Genomic DNA, 25,707 nt, shown 5'->3' on the forward strand with positions numbered 1-25,707 from the left:
CTAACTAAACTAAACCCCAATGTAAACATGACCAGGAAGATGCGGACATGACAGGTAAAGGCAATAGAAGGATTTAAGATTACCGGTTGAGGACTATGTTTTCCCCCCAGAAACCATTTCTAGATAAATTTCCAAATAATGACTGCAATCTGCCACCTGTAAATTCCTGATGTTTCAAGTAATCGACTATCCTGTCTCCTTCTAAAGGTCAAGATTATCATAAGCACTTTGCAGACTATTTCTTTGTCAGTGTTTGCAGACTTTCTTGCTTCTCAGTGGGGCAACATTCCATAATTTCCATGAGAGTCAGGATGTCTATACCCTCAGGCTTCTGAGATATATAGCTACTCAGAGTCCAGGATTATTTGCTACTGCAGGTTTCCAAACTTTGGTTCATTGAGATGAATCAAAAATTAAAAATCCCCAATATTTCATACATCCTTACACAGGCCGGTGGCACATCTCATCCAGCATCCTGTTCTTACAGTGGCCAACCACATACCCATGCGAACCCGCAAGCAGGACCCGAGTGCAGCAGCACTCTCCCCTCCTGTGGTTTCCAGCAACTTGTAGTTATATGGATACTGACTCCGACTATGGAACACATCCTCCCCCCAAAAAACAAATCCTGGGAATTGTAGTTTACCCTGACAGAGCTACAATTCCCTTACCAAACAACAGTTCCCAGAATTCTTTGGGGAGGGGATGTGCTTTAAATGTGCTTTATGTGCATGGTGTGTACACAGCCTTAATTATTTTTCTGTCTGTTGTAGCTCCTGTAGTGCACATGCTGTATGATTTTAATTGTATTTTATTGCTTCTATCTCTTATATATTGTATTTCATAGAGTTCAGATTGTAATACAGCAAAGTCCAACAATAGAAATAAAAGCAGCAATTAAAATACAATTAAAAATCAACATGAAAATTTACTGTGTTGGATATGCCATCCAGGGCCGGCTCCAGGCATGCAGGGGCCCTTGGGCATCAGCTTGCCCTGGCCCCCTGGTGGGTGGATGGGTGTGTGTGCCCCTTCGTGCACCCCCATGCCCCCCCTACCTGTCTAGTCTTTACCATTGCCCTTAATGAAGATGGCGGCCATGGTTTCCCTAAGGGGAATGAAGCCTCCGCCGTCATCTTTGTTGATGGCACACGTGTGTGCTATGTGCGCATATCTCTGCTATCAACTAAGATGGCGGCAGCGGCTTCAGTACCTTAGGGAAGCTGCAGCCGCCATCTTCATTAAGGGCAATGCTAAAAAGCTGGCTGACAGGTAAGTGGGGGTGTGGGGGGGGGGCGTGGATCGCAGAAGGCCCCTCAGGGGCCCCTCAGGGGCTCCTGTAGTTCCGGGGCCCTAGGGCCAGTGCCCAACCTGGCCGCCGTTTAGAACCAGCCCTGGTGCCATCTCATGTCTTCATCCACAAACACACAGGCACTCCAGGGACTACTTGAATGAAGCTTGTGGACCATAGTTTGGGAACCCCTGATATAGAGTCCATTGTTGCATGCAGATAAAATCCTCATGCTTAGAGTTGCTAACCAGAAAGTGTTTTACTGATCTGACTAGCGAAGCTGTATTCAGGGCCAGTTAGGTTCCTGATACTGGCATCAGAAAAGCCAGTATGCATCTGGCTCAGAAAATGAGGAAAGGCATCACCAAAAAAAAAAAGAATAAAAAGATGGCCTGATTTGCATAATATTTGAAAAATGCTGCTAATTTATATGTGTAGATGCAGATTTACCTCTCACCATACTAGGAAAGGCTACAGCCAGGTGCTCATGCTCAGTCTGCTGTGCTGCCTAGGTACTAATTGTTGATGCCCACTCTCAGGGCTGGTTCTAAAGGGCAGCCAGGTAGGGCACTGGCCAAGGGCTCCCCTTCTGCAATTCATGACAGGATCGCTGCCACGGATCGCATGGCGAGAGCTTTGGAATGCTGCCATTCCCTTGCTTAACCTACCTTGTTCTGCGGTTGCACACGCAGCACTGCCCTTGACAAAGATGGCAGCTGAGGTTCCCTAAGGGGCTGAAGTCTCTGCCGCTATCTTGGCTGATGGCACACATGCATGCTGTCTGCGCACATCCCTGCCATGAGCCAAGATGGCGGTAGAGGCTTCAGCCTCTTAGGGAAACCTTGCCCACCATCTTTGTTAAGGGCAGCGCTGTGTGTGCAACCACAGAACAGCTGAGAAAGGTAGGTTAAGCAAGGGAATGGTGGGGCGTGCGATCCATGGCAGCGATCCTGCCACGAATCACAGAAGGGGAGTGCCAGGGCCTGGGGCAGGCTTGTGCCCAAGGGCCCCAACACATCTGGGACCAGCCCTGCCCCTCTCCCTCCTTATGGTTCTTCATTTTCCCACTGTACTTGAACCACAAACACACAAGGCCGACCCTACCTTTAGGCAGAGTGAGGCGGCAGCTTCAGGTGGCCGGTGCTGCTGGGTGAGGAGTAGACTGAGCTTTGCGTACCACAAGCCCCCCTTTGTGCTCCCTAAACTTGGATCATAGGAAGCTGCCTTATATCGAGTCAGACCCTTGGTCCATCTAGTTCACTATTGTCTACACTGACTGGCAGCAGCATTCCAGGATTTCAGGCAGGAGTGTTTCCCAGCCCAACCAGGATTAAACCTGGGACCTTCTGCATGCAAAGCAGATGCTCTACAACTGAGCTACGGCCCTTCTGTGCTAAGGTGCAGTGGAGAACACTGTCCCATTGGTACTGCTGAAGTAAGATTTCAGCTGCTACTCTGGCCAGCTTTTGTACAAAAATGAGAGGATGGCGCCATCTTGTCCTTCACCTCAGGCAGCAAAATATGTTGGGCCAGCATAACCCACATGTCTATACAGCCCTTCAGATTAGAGAACTCCTTCAGCTAGAGGACTGTGCTCTGTAAAGTAGGGCACAGGGCTACTCTATGTTCCTCTGACCTGACAATCTGCACAGTCTACCCATAACTCACCTGGTTGCATTCCAGTCTGCTCTTGCCACTTCCAATCCTGCCTTGGCTTTACCCTTCCAGATTATTTTAGGCATCAGCCTTGACTAGGGATAGTGAAGATATTCAATTCAGTTCACATTTAAAGGAGGACCTACCTAATTTGCACTTTCTGAAACAATAAGCCCACCAAAAATCAACCATCTGTCAAAAGTTGCACTTCTCTGAATTTTGCAATGCAGTTCTCCAGCCAAGTAAGCCAAGTAACATGGACCAAAAATTTATTTATTATTTATTTATTTATTAAATTTATATCCCACCCTTCCTCCCAGAAGGAGCCTGGGGCAGCAAGCAAAAGCACTAAAAGCACTTTAAAACATCTTAAAAACAAAAGACTTTAAAACACATTAAAACATAACATCTTAAAAATATCTTTCAGAAAACAACTTAAAAAGCAATTCCAGCACAGACACAGACTGGGACAAAACCTCTACTTAAAAGCCTTGTTGAAAGAGGAAGGTCTTCAGTAGGCACCGAAAAGATGAACAGAGACAGTACCTGTCTAATATTTAAGGGGAGGGAAATACAAAGTGTTGGTGCCACCACACTAAAGGTCCACTTCCTATGTTGTGCTGAATGGACCTGATAAGATGGTATCTGCAGGAGGCCCTCACCTGCAGAGTGCAGTGAGCGACTGGGTATATAAAGGTAAGACGATCTTTCAGGTACCTGGCAGGGGAGATACCATGATCACGAAAGTAGTTTTCCAAGGTGAGGCTCATCCATTGATTTCCGGCTGTGCTGACCCGTACGATTTCCCCAAATGTGGGAAATTTGACTGCATAATTTGTGGTATACTAGGGTAAAATATGCATAAAATACATATATTCATGGAGATAACATACAAAAATGCACTATATTAAGGAACCTGTTTTGCAAAAAAGTGTGTATTCGGTAAAATTGCATACAACAACGTGTATCTTAGTAGTGCACACTAAAATGCTGGTGAAATTTCAGGAGGCTTGCAAACTGATGTGGAAATGTGGAGAACTGAATTTAAGATTGAAAAAATGAGAAACGGAGAGAAACCAAAATGGGCAAATTCACCCATCCCTAGCCCTGTGGCACCTCCTGGGGAGGAGTCCATAGATTTGCCCTTAAGGGCTTTGAGACCCTGGGGCAGGGAATAGATACTTCTTTAGGCTCCCCAGAGCCCCCCCCCCAAGTCTTGGGAATTGGGGTGGGGAATGAATAAGGAGGAACTTCCTTAAGCAAGTTGGAATCGGGCTTAGCTGTTTCTGCTTTGAGCAGGGCTCGCTAGCCCATAAATACACAGGCAGGAAGGGGATAGCATGAGTGCCTCTGTCTCATCTCCACTCAGCTGTTCAGCTGCAGATCTCAGTTGAATTAAATTTATTTTATTTCATTAGATTTATAGCCTGCCCTCCCAAAGTGGGGCCCAACTTATCTATACTACACTATATATAATAAAACAATTAAATCATCACACAAAACAGCATTAAAAACAGCAGTTTATACCTTCAAATAAAGTTGCATCCTGAGTTTATCCCATCACCTGTTTCTTTATTTCAGACTGAGGTGCAATGCAAGATTAATTTATTATTAGAAGTATGTAACAGTAAATATTTGTTTGCATTACAGAAGAGGATTCATCCCATTTGCTTAAGGAATCAGTTTGTGGCTTGAAAAATATCAGTGGCTTTTGTTACTGTGCAATACAGCAGATTCTCTTGCTTCTTTAGTATTCTTCCCATCTGAACAACCTTGATATTTAGATAAAGCAATATATCTGCTGGAATATGCAATTAAAACCGTATTTGCTCGGAGGAGGAGAGGTACATTTTCCCTCTGTTGAAGAGTTGCTACAATACGTTCTACTGCATATTGAAATTTCATCTTCTTCTCATTTCCCCTGTGAATAGGCCACAGCAGCGGGGGAGAATGTTATTAAATGGGAACGACTCTGAGTGTCAACAGCTTTTAAATGCTAACTCTAAAAAATGTATGAAAAGGATTTCAGTAGAAACCAGTGTAGGAAAGACCATGGAAACCGCCCCCAGGTGAACCTAAAGTGGAAGTAAGAGTCTTTCTCCAAGTGGAACGACACATTGCTTGAAAACTTGAAAGCTTTCAAACCACGCAGCATGGCCGGAGGTGGGGATGGTGATCATTCAAAGTTATTTATGTTGTGCATTCAGGGTTTTTTCAGCCCTGGTAAAATTTAAGCCCACACCCAGCATTTCCCCAAGGGGTGTGTGAGGATGAGCATATTAGCTGACTCTGTCACTGTTCTCGATGCTTTCCAACTTGTGGGGGTCACAGGTATGAAGCAGGAAGCCTCCTGTACTTGTAGAGCAAGGTGGGTAACCTCAGGCCCAAGGGCCAAATATAGCCCTCCAGACTTTTCTGTCTGGCCCTCGGAACTTCCCCTAGGCCACGCCTCCTCTCCCCAAAGCACACCCCTCATTACACTTGCTTGACACTTCAGATATTTTTGCCTGGCTAGAATGTGTCAGGCTCTGATAATACCTCTTGCTTGTCTGAATGGGTAAAAAGAGAGAGGTGTGTGAATGTGTGGAGAAATTAACCTACTGGACAAAGGTTGTCTTTGTTGCACCACTGCTCAGTTTCACCTCTGGTCACCACCACTGGCATATGGCCCTCGGTAGGTTGTCCAGAAGGGAATGTGGTCTTCAAGCTGAGAAAGTTTCTGCGTCTGTGCAGCCGGCGCTCCCCATGCATTTTAGAACTAGGGTTGCCAGGCTCAGGGCCAGAGAACTGGAGTCTGGGCCTGGCAACCAAGAGGTCTTCTGTATCTTTCAAAGTTGTGCAGGGGGGAGGGAGAATTTCACCTTGTGGTTTTTCCCATTACAGTGTTGCAAGAAAACCTGCACTTGGCTGAATTGCTCTTCTGTTAAAGATACAGAATCGTTCTCAGGCCCTGAGCCTGGCAACCCTATTTAGAACCCTGGAAAATCAGAGCTCCAAACTGTGCAGGGAGTCTCCACAATTGTCCTGGCCACGCTGGTTGGAATCAGACTCAGACCCACTGATGTATTTTTCTCCAGTATGCTTAATGAGAAAAGTCAGTTCAGAGCCCTTCATGGATCAGCTTCCAAGTCACACAAAATTCTTCATCTCTGCACAGCATAACTAGGCATGACTACATGGGGTCCTACTGGGAGGAAGGGCGGGATATCAATCTAATAAATAAATAATAAATCGTACTCAAAACTAAGATGTTGTTGCAGCAGTTAGACATCCCCCCCACAACCCTTACGTAGGTTTGGGTGGGCTCTTTCTACTTGTGTGAAGAAGGTGTCACAGAACGGAAATGTGCGCGCATGCGAGCAGTCCTCCTAGCTGGAAAAGAGGGGGCCAGCAGAGCCTGCCATCTCAGTAGTCTGCGTGTCTGGGGCTACGGTGGTGGTGGCACTTCATCAAGATCCCCCTCCTCTAGAGGAGGTGCATGCAGTGGCTGTGGCTTAGTAACTGGAGCTAAGAGGAAGGAGCTGTCACCGGCTGCTTTCACACATGGGGCTGATTGTTTTAGTTTAACTGATCATAAAGGAAGCGCTTCTGCCCCAATTTCTAAAACCCCTTTCACACTGCAGCACATGTTATATCGGCATTTCGTGCAACGGTCTTTCACACACACGCACAGAGCTACAACGAATAGAGCAGAGATTTTTTTCCCCCTTTGTTTTACGGGGTTTGGTGTATTTCCCCCCCAACTTGGTTTTCGAGGCTTGTGGAGGTGGCCCTGGTGGTTGGGGGGAGGCGGTGGCACCTGCTATTGTGGCCGCCGGGAGCTCACGGAGGTTTATTCTTAATTTTTATTTGGGGGGCTGCAGGCGGCGGGGCCAGTTTCAGCGGCCATTGGAAGTTCGTGGAGGCAGCTCCTTTTACCCTTGCTCTCCTCGTCTCAGCTGGACTATACCGGAGTGCCTGATAACGCACCTCCCTTCACCCTTCTTTGGCCCCAGTCCTCATTTCCACCCTTCTGTTTTAAGGTGGCTTCTGTTCATTTCCCCCCTCTATTCCACACTGCATGCTGGGATGCCTGTCACGTGAGCGGCTGCAACTGGCAGAAAACTCCCACAATGTTCCGTATTCCCAGCCTTGCTAACGGATTATTTGTGGTATCATTTGTCACTGAAATTAGCGCTAAACTTCCACTACATTCCACTAGAATTCCAAAGCTAGCTTGTGTGTCGTGTGAAAGGTCAAAATATAATGTGGAAATTAACAGGTAAGAAACTGTCAGAATAACGGAATAAACTGCAGTGTGAAAGCACCCACCGTCAAAAGTGCTGAAGCCTTCTGTTTCAACACCTCCTTGTTGCAAGCTACTAGGGCCCTTGCCTGGGTCCCATTCTGTAACTTCTTCATCACCCCAGGAACATTCCCTGGACCCAGATAATTTGAACAACTATAGACCGGTAGCGAATGTCCCATTCCTGGGCAAGGTCTTAGAACGGGTGGTTGCCAGCCAGCTCCAGGTGCTCTTGGATGAAACCGATTATCTAGATCCGTTTCAATCCGGTTTTAGGCCCAGTTTTGGCACAGAAACAGCCTTGGTCGCCCTGTATGATGACCTATGTCGGGAGAGGGACAGAGGGAGTGTTGATTCTCCTTGATCTCTCAGCTGCTTTTGATACCATCGACCATGGTATCCTTCTGGGGAGACTCACGGAGTTGGGAGTTGGTGGTACTGCTTGGCAGTGGCTCTGCTCCTACTTGGTGGACCGTCTCCAGAAGGTAGGGCTTGGGGAACATTGTTCGATACCCTGGACTCTCCATTGTGGAGTCCTGCAGGGATCGGTTCTGTCCCCTATGCTTTTTAACATCTACATGAAGCCGCTGGGCGCGGTCATCAGGAGCTTTGGAGTGCGTTGTCACCAGTATGCTGATGACACGCAACTCTATTTCTCCTTCTCATCTTCTTCAGGTGAGGCTGTTGATGTGCTGAACCGTTGCCTGGCCGCGATAATGGACTGGATGAGAGCTAATAAACTGAGGCTCAATCCTGACAAGACTGAGACGCTGTTGGTGAGTGCCTTCTCTGCCCAGATGGTGGATGTTCAACCTGTTCTAGATGGTGTTACACTCCCCCTGAAGGAACAGGTTCGTAGCTTGGGGGTTCTTTTCGATCCATTTCTGTCTCTTGAGGCTCAGGTGGCCTCGGTGGCACAGAATGCATTCTATCACCTTCGGTTGGTAGCCCAGCTACGTCCCTATCTGGAAAGCGACGACCTCGCTTCAGTTGTGCATGCTCTGGTAACCTCTAGATTGGATTACTGCAATGCGCTCTACGTGGGGCTGCCTTTGAAGACAGTTCGGAAACTACAGCTAGTGCAAAACGCAGCAGCTGGACTGTTGACAAGGACCAGGCAGTCCGCACATATAACACCTGTTCTGGCTCATTTGCAATGGCTACCTATTTGTTTCCGGGCTAAATTCAAAGTGCTAGTTTTGACTTATAAAGCCTTACACGGCGCGGGACCACAATACCTAGCGGAACGCCTCTCCCGATATGAACCTACCCGGTCACTACGTTCAACATCAAAGGCCCTCCTCCGAGTTCCAACCCAAAGAGAAGCTCGGAGGGTCGTTACAAGATCTAGGGTCTTTTCAGTGGCTGCCCCCAAATTATGGAACAGTTTTGTCCGATGAGGTGCGCCTGGCGCCTACACTTCTATCCTTTCGGCGCCAGGTTAAAACCTTTTTATTCTCCCAAGCATTTTAATCTATTATTTTAATCTATTTTTAGCTCTTATTGTATACCAGGTTGTTTAATTGTTTATTATGTATGTTTTTACTGTTTCTTGTGATTCTATTGTATTTTATTCCCTGTTGTGCACCGCCCTGAGAGCCTTTTGGCTGTGGGCGGTATAGAAATCGAATAAAATAAAATAAATAAATAAATTACAATGAGTATAGAAGGCTCTCCTGTTCAGACCTTTGCCTTCCACTCATGCGGGGAGGATGTTTGTGTTGGATAGATCTAGTAGGCTGATCCCTGCTGCCTCCTTCATATGTTTGCTTTCCCCTCATTTTAACACCTGAAGAGAACTTTATGGTGCTCATACATGTGGAGGGGTTTGTAGGGGTGGTGTTTGCTGAGTGCTCTCCTGCCCAGCCGGGCCTCTGAAGCTGCGAGGATCAAGCAGAGGTTCAAGTTGAGGCAGAGAGGAAATGGCACCCCAACATTCTCCAGGTTGTGGGTAGCAAAAATTTGGGTGGGGTGGGCTGCTGCCTTTTCAGGGGAGGGGGGATTCTCCAATGGTTCTTTTTTTCCTCAGAGAACTGTCTGAGAAATTTGGGATCATTTATTGTCGAAGGAAACTCTGTTGTTAATTTCTATCAGTGGATGATGGAAGCAAAAGGGCAGGTGAGGAGAACTAAGAGAGAACTAGGGGCCAAGCCCGCTGCTGTCTTCAACTATTAAAATTATTAAAAATAATTAATAAACAATATTTTAAATGGATCCTTGCTATTGTGCTATTTTATCCATGGTGTTATTATTCTGAGGCTTACATCCCACTAAAGATGACTTACATTTAAAAATCACAATAAAATATGATCCATACCAATACGATAAAAAATACAGAGAGAGAGAGAGAGAGAGATTAAAAAAAAAAGCCGTCAGTACAGATCTGTATCCAGGGGTAAAGTCATCCAGGGTCATGGGGGTCACAGACCCCTTACATTTTTGGGAGCAGGGTCCCTATGTACAAACCAATCAGCATGAAAGGGGAGTGTGTTAGCCACTGGGAAGAGTCTTCTCACTTGGCTAACAATATGCTTCCTTGTCCTTTCGTGCTGACTGGAGCCAATCAGAGTGAAAAGAAGTGAGACTCTTCTCAGTAGCTGACACACACATCCCCTTTCATGCTAGTGGGCTCCTAGGGTGAGTGAGAAGTGAGTTTCATAGCAACGTACCTTGATCTCCCAAATCTTAGTTCCACACTTGGCTTCATTTCAGAATTCTTAAAATCAAAATGTTTCTGGCAACATTTAGCCCCCACAGAGAGAGATTGAGCTTTATTCTGGTTCCAAAATTCTGAAATTGCAGGAGAGGTGGTAGATCCTGAGGCTGTGGCTGTGATGGGGTGTGGCATGACTATCATGAGAGACCCTGCACTTCTGAATTTGCCACAACACTACTGCGTATATCAAAGATGGTAAAGCAAAAGTCTGCTGATGCAGCAAGGTCTTCATAGACTGACAGATAATGACCAGACAGAGGACCATTTGAGTGTGCTGTAATCTATGGGGCAGAGAATCTTTTTCGGCCAGAGAGCTGTATTCCCTTATGGGCAACATTCTGGGGGGCCCATTTCAGTGGTGGCTGGAACCAGAGGCAATAACTGGTGGGACCACAGGCAAATGTCGGTGGATTAATAGCTGTGATTCTTACCTTTGTTAATTAGGCTACATTACATTAATAAATAAATTACGTTAATAAATAAATAAATAAATAAATAAATTTACATTAATAAATAAATAATTACAGCCACACAAAAGTTAGAGGTGTCTACACGCACACACACACACACCCATCCTCCATCCTAGACATATTCCAACCAGGCAAAACCATTCATGGAGGATGCAGGGAAGGGCTGGTATGGAATGTGGCCTAAGAAGGGGCGTGGCTTAGTGAGAGTCCTGAGGGCCAGTCAGAGAGACCTGGAGGGCCACATTCAGCCCAAGGAGCCATGATTCCCTACTCCTGCTCTTGGTACAGCAACAGCAATGGCATTGGCTATATTAACCCTTTCGCCTTTGCCTGTGATGTGCCACTAGACTTTGATACTGAGGTCACTGGGACCTATCTTCTTTGCAAGTGCCTTGGTATTGTGCACCCTGCTCTTTTTTAAAAAAAGCTACATAATTTCTGCTGTTGGGACTGATGCATGGAAGCACTTTCCTTGGGACTGGAACTTGAATAACTTTCTGATCCTGCCCCATGATTCTGTATCCCATTCTATATGTTCCTTTACGAGGTGGTTATCTGTCATCCTCCCCTCCCCACTCCTGCCACAGCTCAGGGTTCAGAGGACTTGATGAAGGGCTGGATTTCTATGGCGTGTCTGTAACTTCATAACCGTATAAAAGCATCACATAGGCATAGCCGTGATTGGGAGCTTTTAAGCAAGGGCATCCCACCGAGATCCCCATTCATCCAGAATATAAGATTATTTCCGAGCTTCCAGAAATGACTTCAATTGCCACCAGACCACAGCTTTTATGGCAGCCTCATCACAGACATTTTGTTCCATTGCAAATCATGGAACATCTTATATAACGAATGGATGGACTAACGTTTGTGGAAATTTTGCTCAAGTCTCTCCAGATCTCTCTTTTGCCATTTGGTTCATCAAAGCCTATTGTCTTGCTCACGGGCATCTCTCTTGCTCTTGGGCCTTAAAAAAAAAAATCCCTTTGAGTTTATAACATGAAGTGAAATGCTCTTGGAAAAGGACTGGTGCTCTGCATTTTCACATTCTAGATCTGATTCCCAGAGGAAACTGATCTGCAAGTTTTCTTCAAGGCAGCTCTTAATTGCATGGATTGCCTAACACTGTCCCTGTGTTTCTTTTCCTTTTTGTCTTTCTTTCTGAATTTATTTGAGGAATTTTTGTTGTTATGTGCCTTCAAGTCGATTGCGACTTATGGCGACCCTATGAATCAGTGACCTCCAAGAGCATCTGTCGTGAACCTCCCTGTTCAGATCTTGTAAATTCAGTTCTGTGGCTTCCTTTATGGAATCAATCCATCTCTTGTTTGGCCTTCCTCTTTTTCTACTCCCTTCTGTTTTCCCGAGCATTATTGTCTTTTCTAGTGAATCATGTCTTCTCATTATGTGTCCGAAGTATGATAACCTCAGTTTCATCATTTTAGCTTCTAGTGACAGTTCTGGTTTAATTTGTTCTAACACCCAATTATTTGTCTTTTTCGCAGTCCATGGCATGCACAAAGCTCTCCTCCAACACCACATTTTGAATGAGTTTATTTTTCTCTTACCCGCTATTTTCACTGCCCAACTTTCACATCCTTAAAATGCGACAGGGATCAAGGAATAAAAACAAAACAACAACAAAGGTTCCCATCTCTGCCTCTCCCCGAAGAACCCATCCTGTACAGTTTGCCTAAAAATCATACCGGTAGGCCCTGAGCAATGGAGTCATGTCCCCTGGGGCAGTCTGCTCTCCACCAGCCTCCACCTGCCTGCCTTCTTTCATATAGCCAGTCCAGGAGGATTTCAGAGTAAAACAATACAACAGAACTCCTAAGCAGTTAAGCTGTTGGCGGTTCTTTTCAGGTTAAAATAACTATTTGGAACCTCCTCCCTCTGAGCTATGCAGAAGTGATGGACCCAAACTCGTCTTTGCCTTAAAAACGATCAAGTTTTCAGTGTTAGCAGTTCCCTCTGAAAAGGAGCAGCAGGACCAGATAAGAGTGGAAGGCACAGCTGAAGGGGGCCCACCGTCTGTGCTTGAGCCTGCTCCATTCAGACAGTGACTCACTCACTTTCTGGAGAAGGTTGAGGTGGGCGTCGTGCAGCTCGTACAGCTGGATGACACTGGAAGCATGTGGAAAGCTGCCCATCAGATGAGGCAGGAGCTGCAGGGCACCCCCTTGCAATGAGAGATCATAGAATCATAGAATAGTAGAGTTGGAAGGGGCCTAGAAGGCCATCAAGTCCAACCCCCTGCTCAATGCAGGAATCCAAATCAAAGCATTCCCGACAAATGGCTGTCCAGCTGCCTCTTGAATGCCTCCAGTGTCGGAGAGCCCACTACCTCTCTAGGGAATTGGTTCCATTGTCGTATGGCTCTAACAGTTAGGAAGTTTTTCCTGGTGTCCAGCCGAAATCTGGCTTCCTGCAACTTGAGCCCATTATTCTGTGTCTTGCACTCTGGGACGATTGAGAAGAGATCCCGGCCCTCCTCTATGTGACAACCTTTCATGTACTTGAAGAGTGCTATCATATCTCCCCTCAGTCTTCTCTTCTCCAGGATAAACATGCCCAGTTCTTTCAGTCTCTCCTCATAGGGCTTGGTTTCCAGTCCCCTGATCATCCTTGTTGCCCTCCTCTGAACCTGTTCCAGTTTGCCTGCATCCTTCTTGAAGTGCGGAGACCAGAACTGGATACAGTATTCAAGATGAGGCCTAACCAGTGCTGAATAGAGGCTTCAGGCGATTTGGAAACTATACTTCTGTTAATGCAGCCTAATATAGCATTTGCCTTTTTTGCAGCCACATCAGACTGTTGGCTCATATTCAGCTTGTAATGTAGATAGTGTAGTCAAACTCCGAGTGCTCATAAATATTGTAGGTGTTATCACAAGCTGGAGATGTGCCATTCACAAGATGGCTGCTATAGCTGGCATGAGAAATCGCAACACACCAATTTCACAGAAGGGAAGCTTGTGATGCTAAGAAATAAGTAACTTGTCCACCACAGTATAAGACACAGGTGGGGTCTGAGACCCAGAATACACACACACACACACAGAGCTTCTTTGCACCCATATTAATGGGAAGATAACTCCAAATCAGTTTCCCCCAGTCACCCTCTCTCCACAAATACTGCAGCCACAAGAGTTGGGTTCCCCAGGACCTGCTTTTATTTATTTATTTATTTATTATACTTGTATACCGCCCCATAGCCGAAGCTCTCTGGGAAGTTTACAGTAACTAAAAACAAATACAATTTAAAATACATCTTTTTAAAACACAATTTAAAACACAATTTAAAAATTTAAAACAATATAAAACACATGCTAAAATGCCTGGGAGAAGAGGAAAGTCTTGACCTGGCGCCGAAAAGATAACAGTGTTGGCACCAGGCGCACCTCGTCAAAGTAATCATTCCATAATTTGGGGCCACCACTGAGAAGGCCCTCTCCCTTGTTGCCATTCACCGAGCTTTGGCTTGTTCATCATTATAGTGCATTATGGGAAGCACAATTCTCATTGTGTAATATTATGACAGTGAAGCGCACATCTATAGGAACATCAAGGGCCTTTATGTATGGTCTGGCCTAGATAAGAGATGAGGAACCTCAGGTCTGGGGAACAAATGCGACCTTCCATGTCTCTTCATTTGTCCCCAGGCCACACTTTCACTGAGTGCTTTCGTCTGGCTAGAATGTGTCCATCATAAGGACTCTTGCTTGCCTAGCAGGAAGACAGAGAGGTGTGGCTATGTGTGTGTGTAGAAAGCTCTGACATTTGCAAGGCTGACATGTTATCTTGACCAATGTTGAGGGGGGGAAATCACATTAATATTTTTTCCAATGTATAGTAGGCTATGTTGATCCTAGTGTCTGTAGGGTCAGAAGTGTGCTTGACAAATACCCCAAACACCCAGAGCCAGAAAACATTTGTTCAGAGGAGGTAAAATGTTTCTGTGCATTTGACTTCAGTGCTCTTTGTTGATCTGTCCCTGACTATTTTTCTATGAAAAAACGATGGGGTATTTTTATTACCCTAATCCGCTAACATTGGCTGGGAAGCAAATACACCCCAGTGCATTTCTGGGAGATTTTATGCTCCATGTGGGTTTTTTATTTCCAGAAGGAAAATGGGAAGTGGTAACTGACTGAAATTTGGGGACATTGTACGGATGCCAATTTGTGGCAATGTCCTGGAAATACTACCCTGTAGGTCTACTTATGTGTAAAGTGCACAGTGAAAAATGTGCTGGGAGTACGGTTTTGTCATATCCATTGCTCTGCCCAGTTTTGCAACTGGGCCTGCCCACTACTTGTATGTGGCCCCCAGAGGATTGTCCACGGGGAAATGTGGCTCTCAGATTGGAAAAGGTTCCCCAGCTCCGGGCTAGATAATGTGGATTCGGCTCTTGCCATCCCAGCTAGACAACTCTTTGGCAGGATCTGTGCCATTTGTACTGCGCTGCCAATGCTCCACAACTGAACAGAGTATAATGTCCAGAGAGCACTGTGGGAGACTAATCATTTCTAATTAGGCTCTGAAGTGGTATCAGAAAAAGCCGGGATGGCTTCCAAGAATGCATGGAGGACTGGGCATCTACGCCAAGAGCAAACTATCTTTTTCAGTGCACTGTTTGATACAGTGAGATGGGGTGTGTGTGAAAAGCTGATAGCGCTAAAGGGGAATTGAGTTACATTTAAAAAATAATAATAGTGCGGGAAGGGATGGCTTTAAGTGACTGTGTGATAGGTGGATCAGACTTCCGTTACATATAGTTTTAAAGGTCTCTGTACCAAGTTATGGTTAGCTGGTGGGCAGATTCGATAACTGAATGCAGATACTCCCCTTAGCCTCTTGGTGTCACTCTAATACAAATGATCGTACTGTGATAGTAACACCAGCCCATATTAAAACTTATCAAGACAAAAGCCCTTATGGGAAAGCCCCTTTGGAGAAGGGCCATATAGCTCCGTGACAGATCTCATGCTTTGCATGTGGAAGGTCCTAGGTTCAGTCCCCAACGTCTCCAGATAGGGCTGGGAAAGACTCTGTGTCTAAACCCTTGAAGAGCTGCTGCCTTTCAGTGTAGACAATATGGAGCTAGATTGACCGAGAGTCTGCTTCAGTGTAAGGCACTCACCTATATTTCTAGGTAGGTGGATTGTTGTTAAAGGGTCATGCGCAGAACAGCATGTGAGCACATGGAGGTTTTGCTGTCCCCACCCTGACTGTTCCATTGGCTTTGTGAGGGATATGGTTTTGCCGTGGTTGCTGCCTTGGCCATCGCACAGGTTTGACCGCCTCATCTGTGGGCACGTGCTTGAAAACTTCTGCCTCTAATGAATATGAGCCAGGACTCAGCGGGACCGTTCAGTGCAGAATTATCCACCTGGGAAGATACCGAGTGGGTTTTTAACTACATTTCTCACATAATCTCTTCCCTATAAAGAACAAGGGCTCCTCAGAGCATCTTTTTTGCTAATACTGTTACTGAACTGAGTTGGAATATAGGAAGCTGCCTTAAACTGAGTCAGACTATTCATCTATCTAGCTCAGTATTGTGTACAGTACTGTGTGAAAGCTGGACAGTGAAAAAAGCGGATAAGAGAAAAATCAACTCCTTTGAAATGTGGTGATGGAGGAGAGCTTTGCGCATACCGTGGACTGCGAAAAAGACAAACACCAGTATGTGAGAACAAATTAAACCAGAACAGTCACTAGAAGCTAAAATGATGAAACTGAGGTTATCATACTTTGGACACATCATGAGAAGACATGACTCACTAGAAAAGCCAATAATGCTGGGAAAAGCAGAAGGGAGTAGAAAAAGAGGAAGGCCAAAGAAGAGATGGATTGATTCCATAAAGGAAGCCACAGACCTGAACTTACAAGATCTGAACAGGGTGGTTCATGACAGATGCTCTTGGAGTTCGTTGATTCATTGGGTCGCCATAAGTCGTAATCAAAGGCACATAACAACAACAAATTGTGTACACTGACTAGCAGGGGCTCTCCAGGGTTTCAGGCATGAGTGTCTCCCGACCCTACCTGGAGAACTTGGGGATTGAACTTGGGACCTTCTGCATGCAAAGCAAATGCTCCACCACTGAGCTATGGCTGTTCCCCAGTGGTGAACAACATTTTGTAGAGAAATAGAGGACAATTGGGGGAGGGTCAGGAAGGGGACAAATTCATTTCATCTTCATCTTTCCAAACAATTATGCCCATTTCAGCAAACAGGGCATGCATCTCCTTTCCTTCCTTTTTGTGCAGCCAACGGGAATCGGGTGTATCCAATGTCCCCTAGCATTGATACTGTTTGCTCATTCATTTATTCCAGAGAATCAGGATGGCATCGAGTACATCCAATGCAGCCGACTGCTGGAAGAGTCAGGACAGACAAGAGAAAGTCCTTCTTCACACAGTGCATAGTTAAACTGTGGAATTCACCCCCACAAGGTGCAGTGATGGCCACCAACTCTGACGGCTTTCAAAGAAGATTAGACAAATATGTGAAAGATAAGGCCACTAGCCATGATGGCTATGCTCTGCCTCCATAGTCAGAGGTGGTACGCTTCTGAATACCAGTTGCTGGAAACAGGAAGGGAGAGTGTACTTGCACTCAGCTTCTGCTTGCAGGTTTCCCATAGGCATCTGGTTGTCCACTGTGAAAACAAGACGTCAACTAGCTCGTCTTATATTGGTCTTATCATGATGTTCCTTCTAATCTGCTGCATTCCTGTGTTGTCCCTATTTGTTGAGCTGCTGATTTGTGTCATTTTTAAAGAAGCACCTAAAGCAGTGGAGAGGAGCCTGCGGACTCTCACCAGGCCATACCCAGACGAGCATGCTGGTCCCACAAAGGTTAACCAGATGCCTACAGGAAGCCTGAAAGAAGGACAATTGTTTTGCACGCAGAAGATTCAGTCTCTGGCATCTCCAGTTGAAAGGATCTCATGCTGCAGGATGGAAGCATAAGAGCTCTGCTGTCTCAGGCCAATGCCCCATCTAGTCCAGCATCCAGTGGCCAACCAGATATCAATGGGAAGCCTGAAAGCAGGACCTGAATGCAACAGCACTCTCCCCTCCTGAGGTTTCCAGCCACTGATTTCCAGAGGCATGCACTGCCTCCAAAGTGACAGAAAGGAAGTTGAAGCAAGCACTCATCTTTGTACCATCTCCATGGCCAAATTTGCACGTGTTCTCACCATTTCATGGGCATCTTGCTAATTTCTAATATTGGTGCAAATACAGTGGTACAGTTACAGTGTCTCAGAAGTGCCGCATTGTTGGAGAACCTCCATCTGGAAGCATCCTTAAAAGGCACGCACATTGTCAGGCCCAGTTACCTGAACTCCATGGAATCAGTACCCACAAGTTTCAAAGGGAGTTCTATAGACTGTTCTCTGTGGGTTCATATCTATAAAATTATACTGGCTTAGATTTCATCAAGGTCAAACACATAGTTGATAATGAGAAGCATTTTTAAAAACAAGACATCAATTTGCCCACAATAGGGGGAATGGCTGTTTAACAACACACACACACACGTAATAGTTCTTATGAACTTGCCTGTGTTTCATTTTTAAGTGAAAAGAAGAGAATCTAGCAGGCTGGCTTTTGCAAAAAGTTTGACCAAGAGAGAGAACTCTACTGAATACAAGTTACACGACAAAAAGGCAGGAATTATTGTTGTTCATGATCATTTTGCTGCAGCATGAGTCATATTTCCCAGGCAGAGACCTACTAGACTGGCATGGTGATGATGAGAATAATCAAGAAATTATTTTTTCTTTCTGCCATGACTACAGGAGATTTCTGTCCAGGTTTGTTTATTCCTGAAGACATCACACATTTGCTTGAAAAGACGGAGAGAGAGAGAGACAGACAGACAGACAGACAGACAGACAAAAAACAACCCATGTCATAGAGAAGAAGCAATGGGAGAAAGGGAATCTTTGGCCCCCCAGTTGATGTTGAACTACAACTTCCATCATCCCTGACGATGGAATGCCCCTCCTGACACGAACCCACCCGCATACTACGCTCAACATCAAAGGTCCTCCTCCGGGTGCCTACTTCGAAGGAAGCTCAGAGGATGGCAACAAGGGAGAGGGCCTTCTCAGTGGTGGCCCCCAAATTATGGAATGATCTCTCTGATGAGGTGCGCCTGGTGCCAACACTGTTATCTTTTTGGTGCCAGGTCAAGACTTTCCTCTTCTCCCAGGCATTTTTAACAGCATTTGAATAGCACATTTTTAACTTGCCTATCGGTTTTTATGGGTTTTAATTTGGTATGGTTTTAAATTTGTATACTTGTTTTTAATGTTTTTAATTGTTGTAAACCGCCCAGAGAGCTTCGGCTATGAAGTGGTATATAAATGTAATAAATAAATTAATAAATCCCTGTCCATTAGCCATGCATCAAGCAATTCATCACTCATCTGCATGAAACTGGGAATGAGGATCAAGTAGGGATATGCCATAATTCCACCCAATTAAGACTTGGAACCGAATATTCCATGAATTTGCTTATTCTCTATCACTGTGGATCAGATTTTTTAGTAATGATTTTCCACGCCTATTTGCAGAGACTGATTTTTTTTAAAAAAAAATCTGTGTCTAAAATATTGATATTATTATTGATATTTTCTTCAGTGTATCGATATTTCCAGTAGCTTGTGGACAAAGAATGAACTGGAACTCATACCAGCCTGTTAGATCAAGGGTATGCTTTCAAACTTGCATTGGCCAACGGATCCCATCCCTAAGGTCAAGTGAAAACAGTTCTGAAGCCCAATTATTGGGACTTCAAAGTGCAGTGTGAAATTTTCAAACAGCAATTGGAGGTTTAAAGGAGCATCATGGGGGCTGTTTGAAAGCCTGTATACATCCTCATGCTGCTCCATTTGAAAGGGAGCAGTATGGGGGTGTTTACAAATGGCTCTTTGAAAGACCTGTCCTGTGCTTTGAACTTGAAGCCCTGCCAATCAGAGCCTAAAAGCACAGCATCATCTGACATCACTAAGTCGTCAGGTGATTGACAGGTGGGCAGCCCCCTTTACCTGTCAAATTTGGCCCACCAGGGGTCAAGGAGATTAAGACCTGGCCTGCTGGCCGGAAAAAACTCGTCACCCCTGCAGTATACTATATATATATGATATAGCCCCATGCCACACACCCTGCCATCTGGGTCCTGGTCTCCCTCTATGGATTTGTATAAATGAGGAGTGGGGAACCTGTGGCCCTCCAGATGTTGTTGGACTGCAACACCTCCCGCCAGCATGGCCAACAGGGAGGGACGATGGGAGTTGAAGTCCAACAACATCTGGAAGGCCACAGGTTCATCATCTTTGATGCAACTGCTGGTGGTGTGCTTTCATTGGCTGCTGAATTACACCATTTATTTATTTATATTATTATTTGAATTTCCATCCCACCGCTCTTCCCAAAGCAGCCCAGGGAGGCAAACATAAACAAAACCATTTAACAAGACAAGTAAAAGCATGCTAAAAACAATTCAAAACATTCCAACACACAATTACAATTAAAAGCATTCCAAGACAAAGTTTAAAAGACCCACTTAAAAACATTATTTCGTTGGTGATCTTTGGGTTGCCAGGAACAGCCCTCTTCAGCCATCCAATGCCTGAGTAAACTGGAATGTTTTCAAATTCAAGTTCTAGTTTTGGTGTACAAAGCCCTATACAGCTTGGGACCAGGATACCTTAAAGACCGTCTTACCCCTTATATACCCAGCCGATCACTGTGCTCTGCAGGTGAGGGCCTCCTGCAGATACCATCTTATCAGGAGGTCCATTCTGCAAAACACAGGAAGCTGACCTTTAGTGTGGCAGCACCTACCCTGTGGAATTCCCTCCCCTTAAATATTAGACAGGCGCCATCTCTGCTATCTGTTTGGCACCTTTTGAAGACTTTCCTCTTTCAACAAGTCTTTTAAATTGAGACCTATCCCAGTCTGCATCTGTGTTAGAATTGCTTGTTAATATGTTTTTTTAATAATGTTTTTAACCCTTTTAAAAAATATGTTTTTAAAGCTTTTTTTAAAAAAAATGTTTTTCAAGACGTTTTGTTTTAATGTATTTTAAGTCTGTTTTTATGATGTTTTAAAGTGTTTTTAGCGCTTCTGTTTGCCGCCCTGGGCTCCTGCTGGGAGGAAGGGTGGGATATAAATCAAATAAATAAATAAATTCCTCCTGAAGTTAATAATGATGGAGACAGATGCTCCCCACTGAGGAGGGCAAATGGGGAGTCACCTCTGAAAAGGCCCTGTCATGGATCAGAGCCAACCGGGCAGTGCATATCCTGTGCTCTGTTATGGGGATGTAGCCGGAAGGATGGTCTATATTGCCGTGTGTGTGTGTGTATATATTGGCTATCTTTTTTTTTTAAGTCTCTCTCATTGAAATCAGTGGGAGGAAAATTCTTTGCACCACATCTGGGGCTGGTATGAAGTTGCCCTGTCAGTGGGGAGTGGCGGAGGATCAAAGGGGAACAGGAGATAGTCTGCTCCTCCAATGTTCTGCCCACATCCCATCTGTGACTCCGCCCCATTTTGTCAATTCCACCGCCATAGCCAGGGTGTGGTGTATCTGTCTTAGTGGAAGCACTTCTGGGGTAGGGGGAACTTCTCCCGAACCCTATGGGTCCTCAGCTGGTGGATCTCAAGCAAAGGATTATGGCATAAATTTATTTTCAGAGTTACATTAATTTTTCTTGCAGAGAATGAAGCCCGGAGAATAAACAGAAATGACTCTTTTTTTAAAAGAAACAGACAATGCACAGCCAGATAAGCTTAATTTGGCTTCTTCTGTCTTTCGTGAAGCCTCTTCTATGCCCATTTAGAATGCAGATAAAGTAGCATTATTAAATGGCAAATACATTATGTTTAAATGGAGATTTAATATTAGGACTGACTGGGGTGGGGGGTGGGGAGTTCCTCTCTGGGGAATGAGTCATATGCTATTGACATTTCTGCCTGTAAAATAATGACAGTCAATTATGTCTCTGCAGTTAGCATGGAATGCAAGTCATTTTCCTTCCCCCCCCCGCAAAAGTTTTCCCTTTCTGTACATTTGCCAACTGATCAGAAGAAAATGGCCTGGCCTGCTCTTGTGCCTTCCATGCTGGCTTAATCTGTAGAAATCAGCAGGTAAAGCTTCTCATGGCATGAATGTTTATCTGCCGCATGTTAAACTGCAGATTAAAAGCACAGGAAGTGGGGGGGGGGGAAACTGTCATCTTCTATCCTGTTGGATGGCCACTATCTCAGAGCAAGAAGGAACCCTGCACCCCATAATTGGCCCTTTACCTACTGAGAGGTTTTATTTATAAGTTAACATTATGCTGGATGGTGTGTATGGGAGATAGGGCTGTGCGTACCTCCACCATCCCAGGCCACCACCCATCCCACCCTGGATCCTGTCCAGATCAATTGGGGGGCAGTGGCTAGTGTTAAATTAGAGTATTTATTTTTTCAAAATATTTCTTTTTTTTTTTTTACAATAATTTTTATTCAAATTTTCATAAAACATAGAAAACAAAATCATAAAACATTCAAAGACAAAAAACAAAACAAAACAAAAATGATTAAACAAAACAAAATAAAATGTTGACTTCCCATTTGTCACATATCAAATCAGTTATAGGTCTACAATATATAACAATCCTGTCTCTTAAATCATATTATAAAATCACTTTCCTCCAGTAGTTATCTTAATTAATCATCAAATCTCATAAACATTACTTTATTCTTTCCACAAAAAGTCAAAGAGAGGTTTCAATTCTTTAAGAAATATATCTATCAATTTTTCTCCAAATAAACATGTCAATTAATCCATCTCGTTAATAATTATAATAATCTTATTGTCATAATCATAGTCCAAATAAACATTTCGATTAATCCATCTCATCAGAATCTGTTAGGTCCAATAATTTCAATAGCCATTATTCCATTATCCCTATTAGTTCCATCTTCCATCTTCAATAGCCCTGTTAAGTCCAGTAATTTCAGTGTCCAATCTTCCATTATCAGTATTCCCTAATAATCTTGCTGTTGTAGCCATAGTCATATAATAAGAGTCTGATGGGAATTTCCTCTATCCCAAATATTTTCTTGCCATCCATTCTAAATAAGTTGCTGAAACATTGTTGTAAATTCATATCTGTGTTCTTCTTTTTTAGAAAATGCACTGGCTCATCTCTTAAGAGTTTTTCCATTGTCACATGACTGCAGTTAATTCCATAGATTTTCTCTATATCAAGCTCCATCACATCATTCCAGTCCAGAAGATTATCCAAGCCATTGATAACTTTATCTCTAATATCTTCATTAATTTCTTCAGAGATAACGTTAAATTCCAAACAGTAGATTTTATTTCTAAAATCCATAAACTCCAGATCTTTTTCCAATTCCACATTTGTTCCAATCTCCAGGGCTTGTATCTTCCCTTTATTTTTTCTTTTCTCATCTCTGATCTCATTCTCCTCTCTCACAGGATCCCCTATTTCTTTAAGCTCCTGCGTCATTTTGCTCAGTTCAATTTTCAGCTCCTTACTGCCATGTCGCAGGATTTGTCAATCTCATCCATTATTTTCTGAAACATAATTACTTCCAGATTCTCAGCCACTTTCTTGATTGCCATTTTTAAAACCACGAAAACAAAGCAAAACAAAAATAAAGAAGAACCACTTCTTATTTCAGCAACAATTGGGTTAATATTCCAGGCTTGATGACATCACAGTATAAACAGAGCAACCTGCCTTATCTCTCTATGTTCAAGAATGCAAAATAAATTTAGTTCCCAGCATCAAAACAGTTAGTGGCGTCGTGAAGAAGCAGATTCGTCAAAATAAAATAGACCAAAAAGAGAATAGTCCCAGACAATATAATATTCCTCGGAATAGAAATCAGGAATAGAAATCCCTCTTCTGTTTATTATCTTTAGAATGCACTTCCAGGACAGCTTTTTGCGACAGAAACAGAGATAAGCTGTTAATTTCGTGAATAACAGAGAAGAGCTATATCTCACCCAGAAGTTGTCCAAAGCCGATCAATCTGACAAATCTCCTTTTGCTGCAACAATTTAAACCAAGTAAAAAAAATAATAGAAAGAAGGGTGCTTGCCTGTTAGTCCGTTCTCTCTTTCAAGAAAAGATAAACGTATCGCTTAAGCAGATAGAGCTTGTTAGGAAGTCCGTCCGGCATTGTTGGCTGGACCTTATCTCATAAATTAATGAAATCCAGTCCTCCCAACAAAAACAGGCTTTGAGGTTGATCTCTACGTTTCTCCCTGCCCGGGAGAAATTTCATCAGTCAAAAAAAAAATGTTCTGACTGATTTATATCTGAATAAGCTTCTTTTGAGGCGGGAGCCCGTCCCAAAAGCAGGCACAAGCGAAGTCACCCTTCCCAGAAGTCATTTTTTCAAAATATTTCTATCCCACCCTTCTACCCTCAGACAGGTCAATCAGGGTGACTCACAATAATATCATAAACACACACAAAAATTAAAATAGATAAAAACACATAAAATACAGTTAAGAAATCCAGGGGAGTGATATTAAAAGGGATTAATTGGGGGGGAATAAAATCAGTTTCAGCCTCAGCTTTCAGTCTCTCCCAAAGGCTCTCCAGAACAGGTTTTCAATAGTCTCCAAAACATCATCAGGAAGGGAGCAGAGCAGGGTTCTTGGGGTAGAGTATTCCAGAGCTTGGAGGCCACTGCTGAAAAGGCTCTGTCCCGCATGCCTGCCAGTCTAACATCTTTCATTCCAGGCACACAGAGGAGACCAGAGGCAGCTGATCTTAAATCACGGGCAAATTGGGAGCCAGTGGAGTCAATAAAGTTTTAGAAACCTAATTAAAGATACTGTTGGTGGATGAAGATAGAAGAAAACAATGAATCTCCTCCTCCCCCTCCCCCCCAAATGAGAGCAGGAACTTTAATCGTGCTGGGTGTCGCTTCGCAAAGGCACCTGGGAAAGAGCACCCTGCAGGAGGCAGGACTGAATCTTCTGCTCACCTGCTGGGGCCTGCTTTCCCAGTGAGTTCCCTGAGGAGAACATGCTCATGAAACTGACCCCTGCAGCCTTCCTGACCAGTCTTCTGTCCCCCAACCCCAGGGGATCTGGAACGGCCTCAATCTGACTTGGCCCAAGCTTAGTTCCCCCTAGTTGGTTTAAGATTAAGCTGAATCTGATGCACAGCTCTAGTAGGAAGGGTTTGCAGGGCACCTTCATCAGCTCAGCTGAGAGACCAGCAACTCCTTGGGTCTTCCTCACCTTGAAACCTTTCCATTCTAGGTAGTTGTCACAAGAATGTTCTTAGAACTATTCTTATTATTATTATTATTATTAAAAATAGTTTTGCCAAATGCAAGAAAGTTTGGAATCTCAAAGACCATGAAACACACTTGTGAAGAAAGATAACAGTGCTTTATTGGAGCAAAGCTGTTGCTTTTTGGCAAGCAGACACTAAAACACTTAAAGCAGCTAATAATGAGCAAAGATCTGGTGGTTGTTATATGCCTTCAAGTCGATTACAACTCGATTCATAACCTTATGAATCTTTTCGGATATAGTCATAGGGTTTTCATGGAAGATGTATTCAGAGGTGGTTCACCATTGCCTTCCTCTGAGGCTACGGCACCCGGTATTCCCAGGCGGTCTCCCAGCCAAGTACTAACCAGGCCTGACACCGCTTAGCTTCCGAGATCAGATGAGATCAGGCGTGTTCAGGGTATGGCCATAGAGGATTAGGAATAATAATAATAATAATAATAATAATAATAATCCATTAAACTTATTAGTTGCTTGTTGACTTAAAAGTCTCTAAGCGACGTACATATAAGAACGTAAACATATATATGAACTGTTAGTATTGGGGGACTTTAACGTGCATGCTGAGACCGCTCTCATTGGAGCCCCTCGGGATTTCCTGGAAACCATGGCTTCCTGGGAACTGCACCTTAGTAACACTGAGCCCACCCATGTAGCCGGTCATGCTCTCGACCTTGTATTTGTCCTGGGAGAGGTAGGGAGTGTTCTGAAGTTGGGGGCTATTTCTTTCACCCCCATGTCATGGTCAGATCACTATCTGGTGAATTTTGACTTCTTGATGCCACACACCCTCCGCAGGGGTAAAGGACCTATCAGAATGGTCCGCGCCAGGCGCCTGATGGATCCGGATGGATTCCTGACTGCGCTAGGGGAATTGGAACCTGCTGAAGGCCGCCCGGTCGAAACCCTGGTGATGGAGTGGAA

At 44.3% G+C, this 25,707-nt stretch overlaps 2 pseudogenes; one reads left to right on the forward strand and one right to left on the reverse strand.

Moving 5' to 3' along the window:
• The first annotated feature begins 3,656 nt into the window (after window positions 1-3,656).
• Window positions 3,657-3,799, forward strand: LOC133364703 (U1 spliceosomal RNA; annotated as a pseudogene).
• Window positions 3,800-25,081: 21,282 nt separating this feature from the next.
• Window positions 25,082-25,197, reverse strand: LOC133364634 (5S ribosomal RNA; annotated as a pseudogene).
• Between the last annotated feature and the right edge of the window lie 510 nt (window positions 25,198-25,707).

Source organism: Rhineura floridana, chromosome 9 (genome assembly GCF_030035675.1).
Source record: "Rhineura floridana isolate rRhiFlo1 chromosome 9, rRhiFlo1.hap2, whole genome shotgun sequence".
In the NCBI taxonomy this organism is placed as follows: domain Eukaryota; kingdom Metazoa; phylum Chordata; class Lepidosauria; order Squamata; family Rhineuridae; genus Rhineura; species Rhineura floridana.